Source organism: Rousettus aegyptiacus, unplaced genomic scaffold (assembly GCF_014176215.1).
Source record: "Rousettus aegyptiacus isolate mRouAeg1 unplaced genomic scaffold, mRouAeg1.p scaffold_m13_p_7, whole genome shotgun sequence".
In the NCBI taxonomy this organism is placed as follows: domain Eukaryota; kingdom Metazoa; phylum Chordata; class Mammalia; order Chiroptera; family Pteropodidae; genus Rousettus; species Rousettus aegyptiacus.
The window spans coordinates 68,327,060-68,340,872 of record NW_023416310.1 but is presented as its reverse complement, the minus strand read 5'-3'; positions in this window follow the sequence as shown (position 1 = coordinate 68,340,872).

Genomic DNA, 13,813 nt, shown 5'->3' with positions numbered 1-13,813 from the left:
AGATATACTTGGATCTGACTTTTATAGGTTTGGGTTAAAAGGCACATACATTGTGCCACAGGTGGGCAACAAGACAGTCACTCGGCTGGGGGACCATATGGTATGCAGTGTGTTAAAGAACACATAATCTGATAAAGAGATAAGCCGGACTAGCAGATGATAAGCAGAAATTTAAAGAGATAAGCCCAGTTATTAGTAAGGGGATGGAGCATGGGTCTGCTCCTGCAGGTGGTCTAGGTCCTTGGAAAACAATAAGGCAATCTGTAGGGATGTCTTTTGGGAAATAAAATATTTATGCAGAGGTAGGCAAGGTTCACGTGAGCAGCAATGATGCATCAATTTCCCCAGTAGGAATTCTCCATCAGTGCAAAGTTGTCTGGGAGTAAAGGGCCCAAAGATGGAAAAAGCAGTTGTTTTCAGTTATCAAGACCCACTTTGTCTGCTTCCTTCTCACATAGCAAAGATGATGGTATCTTTCCCTCACCTATCTGGCAGTTGAAAGAATAGAGGAGAATAACATTAAATTAATGAGATGTGAAGTGTTGTAAATTCTATCCAAATATCATTAAGAGCCTGAGAAGGACTGTGGTCCAATGGGATCTAATCTGCCTTGTCCCTGGGAAGTCCCACCTTCAGGCCAGCCTTGCAGATTGTGGACAGGTAGGGGCTGTCTATCAAGCCCAATGCCAGCCTGCCCACCTCACCCAGATCTCTTCCATCTGACTGTCAATGCCTGAAAGTCCACCCTCCCTCCATTTCCAACCTTCGATTTCTTTTACAATGCAGATAACTCCAGGACATAGAGTGTAAAAACCCCAAACGAGTCTGGTAAGAAAGACTGGAAAGAGCATTTGATGACCCTGGAGACCATTGAGGGGTGGTACGGTATGGATGCTGTGGCAGGGGCACAGGTGGTATCAGAGGGGACAAGGGCCCAAGTGACGGCTCTGAACACTGAGAGCAAACTTGCTCCCTGTCACAGCTGAGCCTGGTCTTGGTCTAGGAAAACCACCTGAGCTTTCCTCTAAGCCTGAAGCCTTCACTTTTCACCCACAAAAGAATAATTTGCTAACTGTTGAATCTGGCCAGTGTGTACTGGATTCAAGACTATTTTAGTGGATTGTAAGGTCAATGTCATCAAAGGTACTCCGTAATAAATATGACATGTTCTGGAGCTCAGGACTGCTCAGGCCAACATTTTCATCAAGGCCACGGAAAAACACATGGAGTCTCCTGTGTATTTTAAGGTGGACAGAATGTACAATTAACATGCACTCCGGAAATATGGCAAATAAAGGGTGTAAATCATGATCCAAAAAAAGTCTTGAGAGATGATGGGCTGAATATTTAGGCCAAGATAAAAATGTAACAGGAACAAAGGTAAGATTCTGCACTAGGGTCTACAAAATTCAGCTACCCACATACAGGAAGAGGGGACGTGGCCTAGCAGGCCTCATTCAAAATGATGTGACACCTTAAGATGACATGTCTCCACAAAAATTGGCAAAAAGCTAAGGAGAAATGATGCTGACTTAATAGACCTATATCTAGAAAAGAGGCCTCAGCTCTTCTCTCATCAACACATTTGTATTATTTTCATTTTAGTAGCCACATTTTTAAAAACTTATTTTAATTAGTTTCAAGTATATAGTACATTCATTCGGCATCTATATAGTTCATAAAACAATTCCAATTGCTCCCTCCCTCCCCTGACCCTCCACCTAGCAATCATATTAATGCTAACTGCATTCCCTATGCCATTCTCCCCATCCCCATGACTATCAGCTACGAATTTATACTTCTTTAACCCTTCACCCTATTGTCCCCTCTTTCCGACCCCGCCCCCCTTCCCTCTGTTGGTCACCAAATTGTCCACTATATTTGTGGGTCTGTTTTTGATTAGTTTATTTGATTAGTTTATTCCTTAGATTCTGCATATAAGTGAAATCATGTAGTGTTTATCTTTCTCTGTCTGACTTAAATACCTTCTAGATCCATCAAACCAATATCTTTTTCCATCACCTTTTAGACTGTGTGTGTCTTTTAATTAAAGTGAATCTCTTACAGGTAACATGTATGCGTCTTGTTTTCCTTTCCATTCATCCACTCTATCTTTTAGTTGAAGCACTTAATTCTTTTCCATTTGAGGTACTTATTGATAGGAATGTAGTTGTTACCATCCTTTATTCCTGTTTTTTGATATATGTTTTTTCTTCTTAAAGAAGTCCCTCCAACTTTTCCTGTAATACTGGCTTGGTAGTGATAAATTCCTTTAGCTTATTTTTGTCTGGGAAGCTTTTTATTTGTCCTTCAACTCTAAATGATAGCTTTGCTGGATAAATTATCCTTGGTTGTAGATCCTGGGTCTTCATCACATCGAATATTTTATGCCAAACCCTTCTGTCCTATATAGTTTCTTTTGAGAAATCAGCTGCAAGTCTTATGGATGTTCCCTTGTAGGTCTCTATCTGCTTTCCTCTTGCCACTTTTAATATTTTCATTGTATTTTGGCATTTTAATTATGATGTGTCTTGGTATAGGCTTCTTTGGATCCTTGTTTTTTGGAATTCTCTGAGCTTCCTGGGGTTTTATGTCCATTTCTTTCACCAGGTTAAGGAAGTTTTGCATCATTATTTCTTCAAACAGCTGTTCACCATCTTGTTTTCCTTCAGGTACACCAATCAGACAGATGTTTGGACCCTTATTAGTGTCCCATATGCTCCTTAAATTATCTAATCTCTTGACATTTTGATTGAGTGTCCTTGGCTTTCCCATCTTCTAATAGGGCATTTAATCATTTTCTTTATTCACTTTGTTTATTCCTTTGTTTATTCCATTTAATATACTTCTTATCTCAGATAATGTGTTCTTCATTTCAGACTGATTCCCTTTTATAATTTCCATTTCAATTTTTATGTTTTTTTTCTCTTTGTTGAAGTTCTCACTGAATGAATTTATCTACATTTCCAAAAAGTTCATTGAGCATCTTTATAACCAGTATTTTGAACTCTGTATCTCTTAGATTACTTGATTTCATTATCTCTGAATCTCTGTTCTCTTCTCTCATATGGTTTCTGCTTGTCTTCCCATTATGGCTGCCTTTCTGTGTTTATTTCTCTGTACAAAGCAAAGCTCCTAAATCTCCCGGTCTTATTAGTGTGGATTTGTGGAGTAGGTGTCCAGTGGCACAGTCCTGAGAGGGGTTTAGCTGATGGCCAAATTCAGCCCATATCTCTACCCCTCTGGGACCACCTGTTAAGATTCAACAAGCAATCCACATATGCTGTGTTTATAGTTGCCTCAAAAGGCCACACCAGAAACTGAGGCCAGCTGCCTCCAGTGTAAATCTAGGCACTGCTCAGCAAGGAGCACCTGACTCACTGAGGATATACTTGGGTGTAGCTTGGGTGGGGCCTTGAGTTGGGAAAGGAGTGGTTTCAGGGAATCCTCTGGGTGGAGTGACCTCTGTTATTCAGTTTGATGACATCTCCGTTATGGCGGTGCTGTGTCAGCACATTGGGAGGGGGGAAGGCTCAACAGGGAACAATGGATACTTCCTGCACTTCTTTCCAGAGCAAGTCTCTCCTCGGCCCTCACTCCCAACAATGTCTCCCTATAGGTCCCTGGTGCCCTCTGCACGCAGCCGAATTGGCACTGATGCTCAGAGCAAGCAGATTCGTCACTGCAAAAATCTACTCCCGGGCATGGCCCCTTTAAGAGGAGGCTGCTACAGCCTCTGTCTCACTCAGCTGCTGGAGACCAGGGATCCCCGTGTCCTCGCCCCATCCTACCTTCTGCCATTGCAGGGTGATTTCTTGGATTTCTCCCTAGTTGTATGGCTTGTTCATCTAGATCCCAGGTAATTTTTCCTTGCAGCTGCTCCTTGTTTCCATCATAACTTTGATTTGGTCACCAGAGGGATGAACAGAGCCTCTATTATCTATGCTGTTTTTTCCCCTCCCTGTAGCTACATTAAAAAAAAAAGTGTTGCATAAGCAATATTCTATTAATAATAAACTTTAAAAATCAATTTAACAAATCAATTCTTTATTTTATATTACTTTCTGGTTTTTCCTCTCATACCCATATCATTCTCTTTCACATGTAAATATACTTTTTTTATTCTGCTTTTCATTAGATGGAATGTCTTGAGAAATAACCTATCTCGATGCATTAGTTTCAAAGGATTTTTGGCTATGGCCAAGTCATTTATCACTGGCCCTGATCATAGTGAGATGAATTACATAATTAATAGAATAACTTGCACTATTATGGACCCTTTAATGTACATTTAAAGTATTTCCCATTTTTCAATACTTTAAATGACTGCCATAAGCACATGCATTGAACCTTTTCCTTCTTTTTAAATAATATTTCCTTAGGTTATATTCCCAGAAGTAAGATTATTCCTGGGATGTGAACATCTGAATTCCAGAGAATTTTTAGCAATTTCTATTGTCATCAATCACTTATCAGTCCCACCATCTTTTTTTTTTTTACCAGCTATTTTATTTTATTTTTCAAATTTCATGCATAAACTCTACACCATTACAGTTTTAATTTGCGTCTTAGTAAGCGATAGTAAAGTTAAACATTTTATGTCTGTTTTGCTACTTGTGTTTGCAGATCATCTACTCATGCTCTTTACCCATGTACATCAAAGTTGATATTTTTCTTTTTGTTCTCATGAGTTTTTGTGCAGTACCGAAAGAGACTTTTCCCTGGTATATTTGATAAAAATATTTCCCTCAGTATGCTTGCTTTTTTATTTCAGTTATGATAATATTTATTATAGAGACATGCAAGCATTTCCCATTGAGATTCGTTCAATTCACTGAAAGCCTAGGATGCATAATTCCATTGCATATATGATGTCTACTCTTTTCTTGATTGTTTTTATTCTTACTATTAACTCTTCAATACAATTGGGCTTATTTGACATAAGGTCTAGACTGTTTTACTTAAACATCTCTGTCACTTTGAGCAATTAATTTAATGTGGGGCTCTCAGGTTCCTCACCTACTAAAAAAAAAGGTACCTACTTCTTACTTTTATTCCAGGATCCCCTACTAGAATATTGGTTAGGTGAAATCCTGGGTACCCCATTCTCCAATCACGCTATGTCAGCTATCAACTCATTGCCTCTCAGCTCCAAATTTTAATACCTGCACTGTAGAATTACTCTAAGCATTTCTTCATTATAGTGAGCAAAATATTAAGATTTCCAAGTAGAGAATACTGGAAAAACATGGAAGCAGGGACTCACCTGCTATTTCTAGTGGCTGTACCACTGGTCAGCAATGAGAGTGTGAGAATGTTCAGTGGTGCTCTGCCCCAGCCACATGCCTAGAATACACAGTCCCTTGACAACATCCCAGCCCCAGCTGGACCAGGTGGTTACCTTCATGTGGCTTCCCTCTTGCCTGTACTAGTGCTCCAGCTCCCTCTGCTTCCCTATGCCCCTGTCCCCAGGTTTGTCTCTTATGATGACCTGGTGGCACAACCCTTCTGACACAAGCACCACAGCTCCTAGTCTCCTACTCACACTAGTGAATTTAATAAGATTGCAGGACACAAAGTAAATATACAAAACTCAATTCTACTTTGATATGTTCTAGCAACAAACAATAGAAAATAAAATTTTAAAAAATCATATACATAATTACTTAAGCATAAATCTAACACTATGTACAAGACTTATATCGTTAAGAAAAGTTGATGAACATCTAAATAAATATCTAGATATACCATGAAAAGGTATATATTTTTGAAATCTCAATAATTTTACTAATTTTACTTTTAAAATTCATCTATAGACTCCATGCAATCCCAATCAAAATCCCAACAGGCTTTTTTGGTTAAGAAACTTGATTCTAAAATTTTATATAAATGTAAATGATCTAGATTAGAAAAAATAAATCTTGGAAAAAGACAAGGTTGGAGGATTTCTACTATCTGACCTCAAAACTTACGATAAAGCTACAATAATCAAAACTGTGGTATTTACAAAGTAACAGGCTAGTGAAACAAAATAGAAATTCCAGAAAAAAACTCCATGTGTCTGTGGTCAATTGGTTTTTGATAAAGATGTCAAGGATGATCAGTGGGAAATTTATTTTTAAGAAATGGTGGACAGACAAAAGGGATATGTATGAATAAAAACAAAACTCCCACCTCACTCTACACAGATAATTTGCTTTGAGATGGATCATAGGCGGACAAAAATATAAAAGCTACAATCATAATACATAGAAATAAACAAACAAAAACCAATATTTTCACAATTTGGGGTAGGCAAAATTTTCTTAGGACCGAAGGCACTAGCTGTAAAAACCCCAATAACCTGTACTTTATCAAAATAAGAATTTCTCCTCATCAAAAGATACCTATCATTAGAGAAATAAGATAGCCTACAAAACAAACAGTTATGTGCTCTCCAAAACTGTCAAGATCATGAAAGACAATAAACACATAATATATAGACAGGCAGACTGAAGAACTGTTCCAGAGTAAGGAAGATGAAAGATAAATGACAACTAAATGCAGCGTGACTTTGGTTTGCATCCTTGACTCTAGATATTTTTTTTCTTTTGCTGAAAAGGACATGTGAGACAACTGTCATGATCTCAAATGTGTGCGTATGTATGTGTGGTGGGAGAGGAGGAGAGGGAGGCTGATAAAGTCAACGCAGGAAATAATAAAATGTTAACAATTTTAGATTCTGGGTGAAAGATATAATGAAAATTCTTTGGAATATTTTGTACTGCTTTTCTATAAGTCTTAAATAAATCTTTTAAAAAAGAAATGCATAATGAATCTCAGAGAGAAAATAGTCACAATATGTATATCTGACAAAGGACTTATTTCCAAAGGATATAAATAATATATATAAGACAATAATAAAGAGACAACCCAATTAACAATATCTGTTTAAACAGACATTTCACCCAAGAAGATAGATGAATGGCAAATATATACATGGAAGTATTCAATGCCGTTAATAATCATATTACAAATAAACATGCAAATTAAAACCACAATGAAATACTACTACACACCCACCAGGATGACTAATGTTAAAAAGACTGACAGCCCTAAATTTGGAGAGGATGTGGAGCAATACCTACATAGATTGTGGGAGTGTTGTGGAAAACAATTTGACACTTTCTCATGAAGTTAAACATACACTTACTTCATGACTTTGCATTTCCACTGTTAATAATTTTGCAAGAGAAATGGAAACAGATGTCAAAATGGTTTGTAAACAAATGTTCATAGTAGTTTTATCTATAATAGCTCCCTACTGGAACTAACCCAAATATTCACCAAAAGATGAAGGATAAGCAGATTGTGATTTATTCAGGCATGAAATGCTCCACAGCAATGAGAAAGAAGGGCTTACTGACACATGCGACAATATAGACACTTTCTCAAAAACATGATGTTGAGAAAATGGTTCAGACACAGAGTACACAAAATATGATTCTGTTTACATGTAGCCCTAGAATGGGCTAGACTGGTCTATGGTCAGGAAAATGAGAACACTGGTCCTGGGGGGCAGTGTGGGGTTGACTACAACTGAGCATGAAGATACTTCCAATATCTGGTTTGGGGTGATGTTGCCCTGGCATTTACAGTTGCCAAAACTCACTGAACTGAGTACTTAAGATCTATGCATTTTATTATATGTAAATTATACCTCATTAAACAAATCATATGAAATATATATATTTTTTAAATCAGTGACCACTAAAACAGGAATAGAATGAGATGAGAAGGTGATGTGTATGGTGCCAATGGGCAAAGGGTAGGAATGTGTCCCCCAGAGTCTGGTTCCTGCCTTCCCCTCTTCCATGACTCACTTCTTGGCAGTATTAATATTCAAAAAGACTCAGGGCCTTCTTCTCCAGTCTGAGTTATATTCCTAAAGATCTCACTAAGGTAACATCAACCTTCAAGTAGCTCAGGCCCAACACTTTAGAGTCACCTTTGCCTCCTCTGTTTTATAGCTCACATCCACTCCCATAGCAAATCTCACCCATTCTGTCTTCAAAAGAAATCTGACCTGATTACCTCTCACCACTTCCAGTGTTACCCTTTCTGTCATGTCTAGCCTGGAGTACGCAATCACCCCCTAATTGGTCCCACTGCTTCCACCCTTGCCCCTTCCCTAGCTTCCTTGTTACTCCTCAGACAGCCCGGCACCCTTCTGCCTCAGAGCCTTTGCACCTACTCTTCCTGCTGTCTGGTACAGTCATCCATGTGGCTGCCTCCTTCACTTCCTTCATGTCTTTGCTTCTAATGTCATTTCCTCAACAAGGAATTACCTGAATATCCCATTCAAAAGTTCAAGACCCATTCCCATCCCCTAATACACTCGACCTTTCCTTCTTGCTTTCTTTTTCTCTATAGTGCTTATTTCCATCTGGCATACTATATATTTTACTTGTTTTCTATCATGCCCATAGCCCGTAAATACTACAAGGACAACTCAACGAGGATCTGCTAAATGTGTGACTCCTGGCTTTGGGTGCCAATCTCCAGGATTGCAACTGGGGGGGAGGAGTTCTTCCCTGAAACATAGATAATGGGGGATAATATAAGTTAAAATGCCATGAAAAGGTAAGGCGACGCTCATACTTCCAGTGAAGGCCATCATTTCCCCTACTCATCCATAGCTGCTTACTTGTTTCTCACCTGGCTGGTGCTGATTATCCTGCCTCTTTCAAGGCTGTACATTAAAATCCCCTGGGGCTCAGGTGGCAGATCTAACTTATTTGTATGGTGATGAGGTGGCTCTATGCACCAGGGTGTTTGAGAGCTGCTGATGAAGGGATATGGTTTGTTTTGACCCCTATGTCATTGGTAATGAGACAGTACAAGAAGTCTTAGATGAGGAAGACTTTCCAGGGGAAGTGATTCAAGCCCTCTGGGATAGCTTCACCCAGTTCATTATTCACAAGATCTGAGTGACATTTAAAGCATGCACATGTACCCTGTTTATCTGTGAGTGGGCACAGCACACACATCTGCAGTGACACAGGAAAAAGAATAACATATTTTAGAGGAGATAGGGTATTTTACATTCTTTGTGCAGCATGTGTGGCTTTTGAATTTTTCTTCTCTATTGAATTCTGATTTCTTTCTAGGTGGATATACACAGGAATTTATCTTTTTTCCTTCTGCCTCTCCCTCCCGCCTTCCTTCTTCCATTCCTCTCATTTTTTCTTTCAGTATTCCTTCTTTCTCTCCCTCCTTTTCTCTCTCTTCTCTGTTCTACCCTCTTTGTACCCCAGCTTCCCTTTGGGATTAGGGTGTCATCGCCATTTTCTCCTGCCTTGTGTGAGCTCACTTCCTCTGTATGCTCTGTGGCCCATGATTACTCTGATGCTTTGTTCTGGCTGTGGAAGAAGAATGGGGAGTGGGACCAGAGGAGGCAGACCAGGAGGGTCTTGGGGTTACAGAACAGTGTGGATCCTCCCACCCCCCGCGGGGGTCTGGCCACATTTCTCAAACCTGCCCACTGCACAGACGAGAAAAGCTGCAGCCTAGAGTGGGGAGTGACCAGCTTGAGCTTAAATGCCCAGTTGATTTTGCTATTCACCAATGACCACCTTTTGTGATCAGGTCCTGACTTTTTAGCCAGGTCTTCTGCCCCAGATGTCCTCAAGTTCCCACAATGTCATGATGAGGCATGTACTCAATAGATTCTGGTGATGCCTCCAGTCTATTAAAAAGAAAGCATGACATTTTTCAGAACTATCAAACAAACCAATAGCTTCATGACCTTGGAGAGCTAAGGCTTGCTCTTTTCTTAGGAGAGACTGTCACGTTCCTACAGGGATGAAGCCTGCATGTTATTTAGAGAGAGATGCTGAGAAAACTTGAGCCCTGGTGATAACAACAGTCAACATGTTCACAGTATTTACGCTGTGTCACACACTGTGCAAAGCACTTGCCAACTAATTTATTTAATTTTCACAAAAAACAGAGCGGGAAACTGAGGCATGGGAGAGAGGCCCACTACCATAAGGCTAGATAGGCACCAGAGGTATGTTCTTCAGCATGCATTTAAACTGTGTCTCTGTGGTCGCTGTTGCATCAGGAAGCTGGCCCCAGCCCATTCTAGGACTCAGAATCTTCCCAGCAGACACCCAGCAGAGAGTGTGAACTCTCAGGCCATAAAAAAGGTTGTTGATGTGTCTGTGAAGCTCTCAGTCCATGCAAACCCAACCGTTGAGTCGTGGGGAAGGTGAACCAGCTGGGAGAAGTAAGGTGTGATCACTCTGACTTCCTGAAAGGCTAGCTTCCAGGGTTCACTACTGAGCATTTGATAGATGCTCATCTCCCCACGACCAGTGATATCATGGGTCCCCACCTGCTCTCATTGTTTGCCCCAAAGCACAATCAGCCATGAACTGTAGGCATCTTCATTTTTGGTCCAGGAGATCATGCCCAATGATAGGCACATTGGTAAAAGAGTTCCCTGGTCAGACCCTCCAAGAAAGAGGTCTCCCATTTTATTACTGATTGTACCATCTGGCCCATCCATGATTGTCCTATTCACCAGAGGATACAAGGCATATGATAAAAAATACCATCAAGTAGGGACCAAACAGCTTGTGGCCACAGGTCCTATAAGGGGACAGGTACGGCCATGCTATACTACATGTGCCTCTTTACAGAGGCCCACTCAGAAAGGACAAGGTAGGGCCTTCCTGCATGTGCTCTCAGTCATGCAGAGATCCTCCCCACTCCACATGTCCCAGAGCAGTTGCCTGGGGAGCACCAGCTGACCCACGGTGGCCACTGCCAGGCCCAGAGTGAGTGATTTCTCTTAAGTGCATATACTGCGTCAGGGGCAAGGTTGGCTAAACTAAATTGAGCACATACTGTATGCTTGGCTTACTCATCAAACTGAAAAAGATTTGTACCCAGTGTGAATGGGATTGGCAGATCATACAAGATACAGCCATGCACTCCCTGGAATAACGATTGACGAGCTTCTGAAGGATTGCTTTGGGAACACCAGGAGGGGTGTTAAGGCTCAACAGGGTCACTGGTGTCTTGGGCGAGGGGGTGGGGTACTGGGGAGATTCATAGCATTTTGACTCCAAAGGGCACTTGGTGAGGACTTCCACCAGCCCTTCGATATGGGGGAGGAGGGAGCTGGATCAGAGTGAGATCATGCACGTCTGAGATGACAGTGGAAGGAGAGTTTGGGAGTTCCAGTGGCACACAGGAAGGACACAGTAGTGGAGAGGGCAGTGGGTTACTAACTCCTCCATGGAGGATGGCTTGCTGCTGGGTAGGGGCCAGGGGCTGCTGCTGTAGAAGGCAAGTGCCCTGGGAAAGTCTCCCAATGTGAGGAGGACAATGACAGGAGTTGGGTGCCGATACTGAATTCATGGTTATCTTTGTTCTGCGGCTCCTGGCTACTCTGAGTGGAGGCGCGAGGGTGGGGCTTTCTCATTTAATTTCACCGTGGTTCAAGAACATATTCTGTATGATTGTAATTCTTTTAAATTTGTTGAGACTTATGACCAAGCATATGGGCTATCTTGGTGAAAGTACCGAGCAGGCTGGAAAAGACTGCCTTCCAGGATTTGGAGTACAAAGTGGTTGAGAAAATACATGTCCTTTTAGTTTGTTTGTTTGCTTTTGTCTTCTTAAGTGCTGAGAGAAAAAGTTAAAATTCACAACTATATAAAGTGCTGAAAACTTGTGACCATATACATGGATCCATTTATTACTTTATCGGTTTCTTGCCTTTTATGCCAGAGTTCCCATATGTATTGTATGCACATGTATATCAAGAAAATTAAGAAGAAAACAGTTTAAAAACTATTTCCTAGGTACTTACCACTTCAGATACTGTTCATTCTGTCCTTAAGATCTGATTTTCTATGTAGTATCTTTTTTATTCAGCCTGAGAATTTCCTTTAGCATTTCTTAGAGTACAATCTTCTGATGTTAACTTCTTTTGGTTTATCTGAAAATATATTTTGCTTTCATTTTCTGAAGGATATTTCACTTGATAAAGAATTTTGTGTTGAGAGATTTTGTTTTCTTTCAACAATTTAACAATGTTGTTCAACTGCCTTCCAGTTTCTATAGATCCTGATGAGGAGTCAGTGATTTCTAATTATTGTTCCTCTTTATGTGATGTGTCATTTTATTCTAGAAGCTTTCAAGATTTCCAGTTTATGTTTGGTTTTCAACACTATAACTATGGTGGAATGATTTTCTTATTTATCTTGTTTGGAATTCACTGAACTACTTGATTCTATATTCGTCTTTCAATAAATTTAGGATTTTTTTTTCAGCCATTGTTTCTCTAGAATCCACCCCCTCATCCCATCTTCTCTCATTTTAAAACTCTATTTACAAACTATATTAGATTTTTTGGTATCACCCCACAGTTCCCTGATGTCTTCTTCACATTAAAAATTTTTTAATCTCTTTTTCAGACTCGATAATTTCTATTAATCAATCTCAAATCCATAGAATCTTTCCTCTATTCTGCTTGTATCCCAGTGTTGTTTTTTTTTTTAACTTAAGATATTGTGACTTTTAGTTCTAGAATTTCCATTTTTTTATAGTTTCTCTACTTGATTTCCTGTGTATTCATTTATTATGAGCATATTTTCCTTTACCTTAATGGATATAGTTATAATATTTGCTTTAAAGTCCTCATCAGATAATCCAACATTGGGTCATATCAGGATTGGTTTGTTTATTGTCATTTATCTTGAAACTGGGTCACATTTTCATGTCAAATAATTTAAAGTTGTATCCCAGATCTTTGTGCATATTAAGTTGCAGAGACTCAGAGTTCTGTAACATCCCTCAAAAGCCTCGATATTTTTGCTTTAGTAGACATTAACTTTGTTGAACTTGAATGGAAATCTCTGCCTCTTGGGTGACAGCTCAAATTTCTGTATAATTATTTTAGCCTTGGACATTAATCTTGTAACCTACCTGTGCATCTGTGGTTAAGGTCTTAGTCAGGGTTTTGAGCAGAGTTTATATACACAAAATTTTTGGCTCCCTGTCTCAGGCTCTCTCCATGTTGTGATTCTATATGCACTTTCCAGAAGTTATAGTTTCTCCAAACTCAGTTTTTTGGTTTGTCAAGCCAGAAAGACTACATGTTTTCAGAGATTAAACCTCCCTATGTGACACTAACCATGTCCTGCCTCAGGCTGCCCTCAAACTAAAATATGTAATAACAGAAAACTTGCCACATCAGGACCTATCTTTGGTCACTCTCAAAAATCTCTGCATAGTTAGTTCTATTTCATCCAGAGTTTATAGTTATCTATCAGAGGGTTCTGTGTTAAGAGTGTAAAATTCAAACATACTGGAAGTGGAAGTCTTCTCATCTTCATTTTAGAATGCTACTTCAACTGAATATGCAATTCTTTTTACAGGTTTTTGTTATTTTTCCCTTTCTGCATTTTGCCATTTCAATGTCTTCTGGTCTCCATAGTTTTGGCTGATAACTCATCAGTACCATGTCAGGTTTCCTGGAAAGTAATGTATTGTTCTTCTCTGCCTTGTCGTCATCATCTTTTAGCAGTTTGACTATGATGTACCTTGGAGTGGTTTTCTTTGTATTTATAATGCTTAGGATCAAACTTCTTGGATCTATTGTTTTCCACCAAATTTTGGAAATTTCCATTGTTTCAGATATATATTTTTTCTCTCTGTCTCCTCTTCTAGGATTCCAATTTTACATATTTTGAAATGCTTGAAATTATTCTACAAGTCTCTGAGGTTCTTTTTAATTTTTCTTCAATCTTTTTTTCTG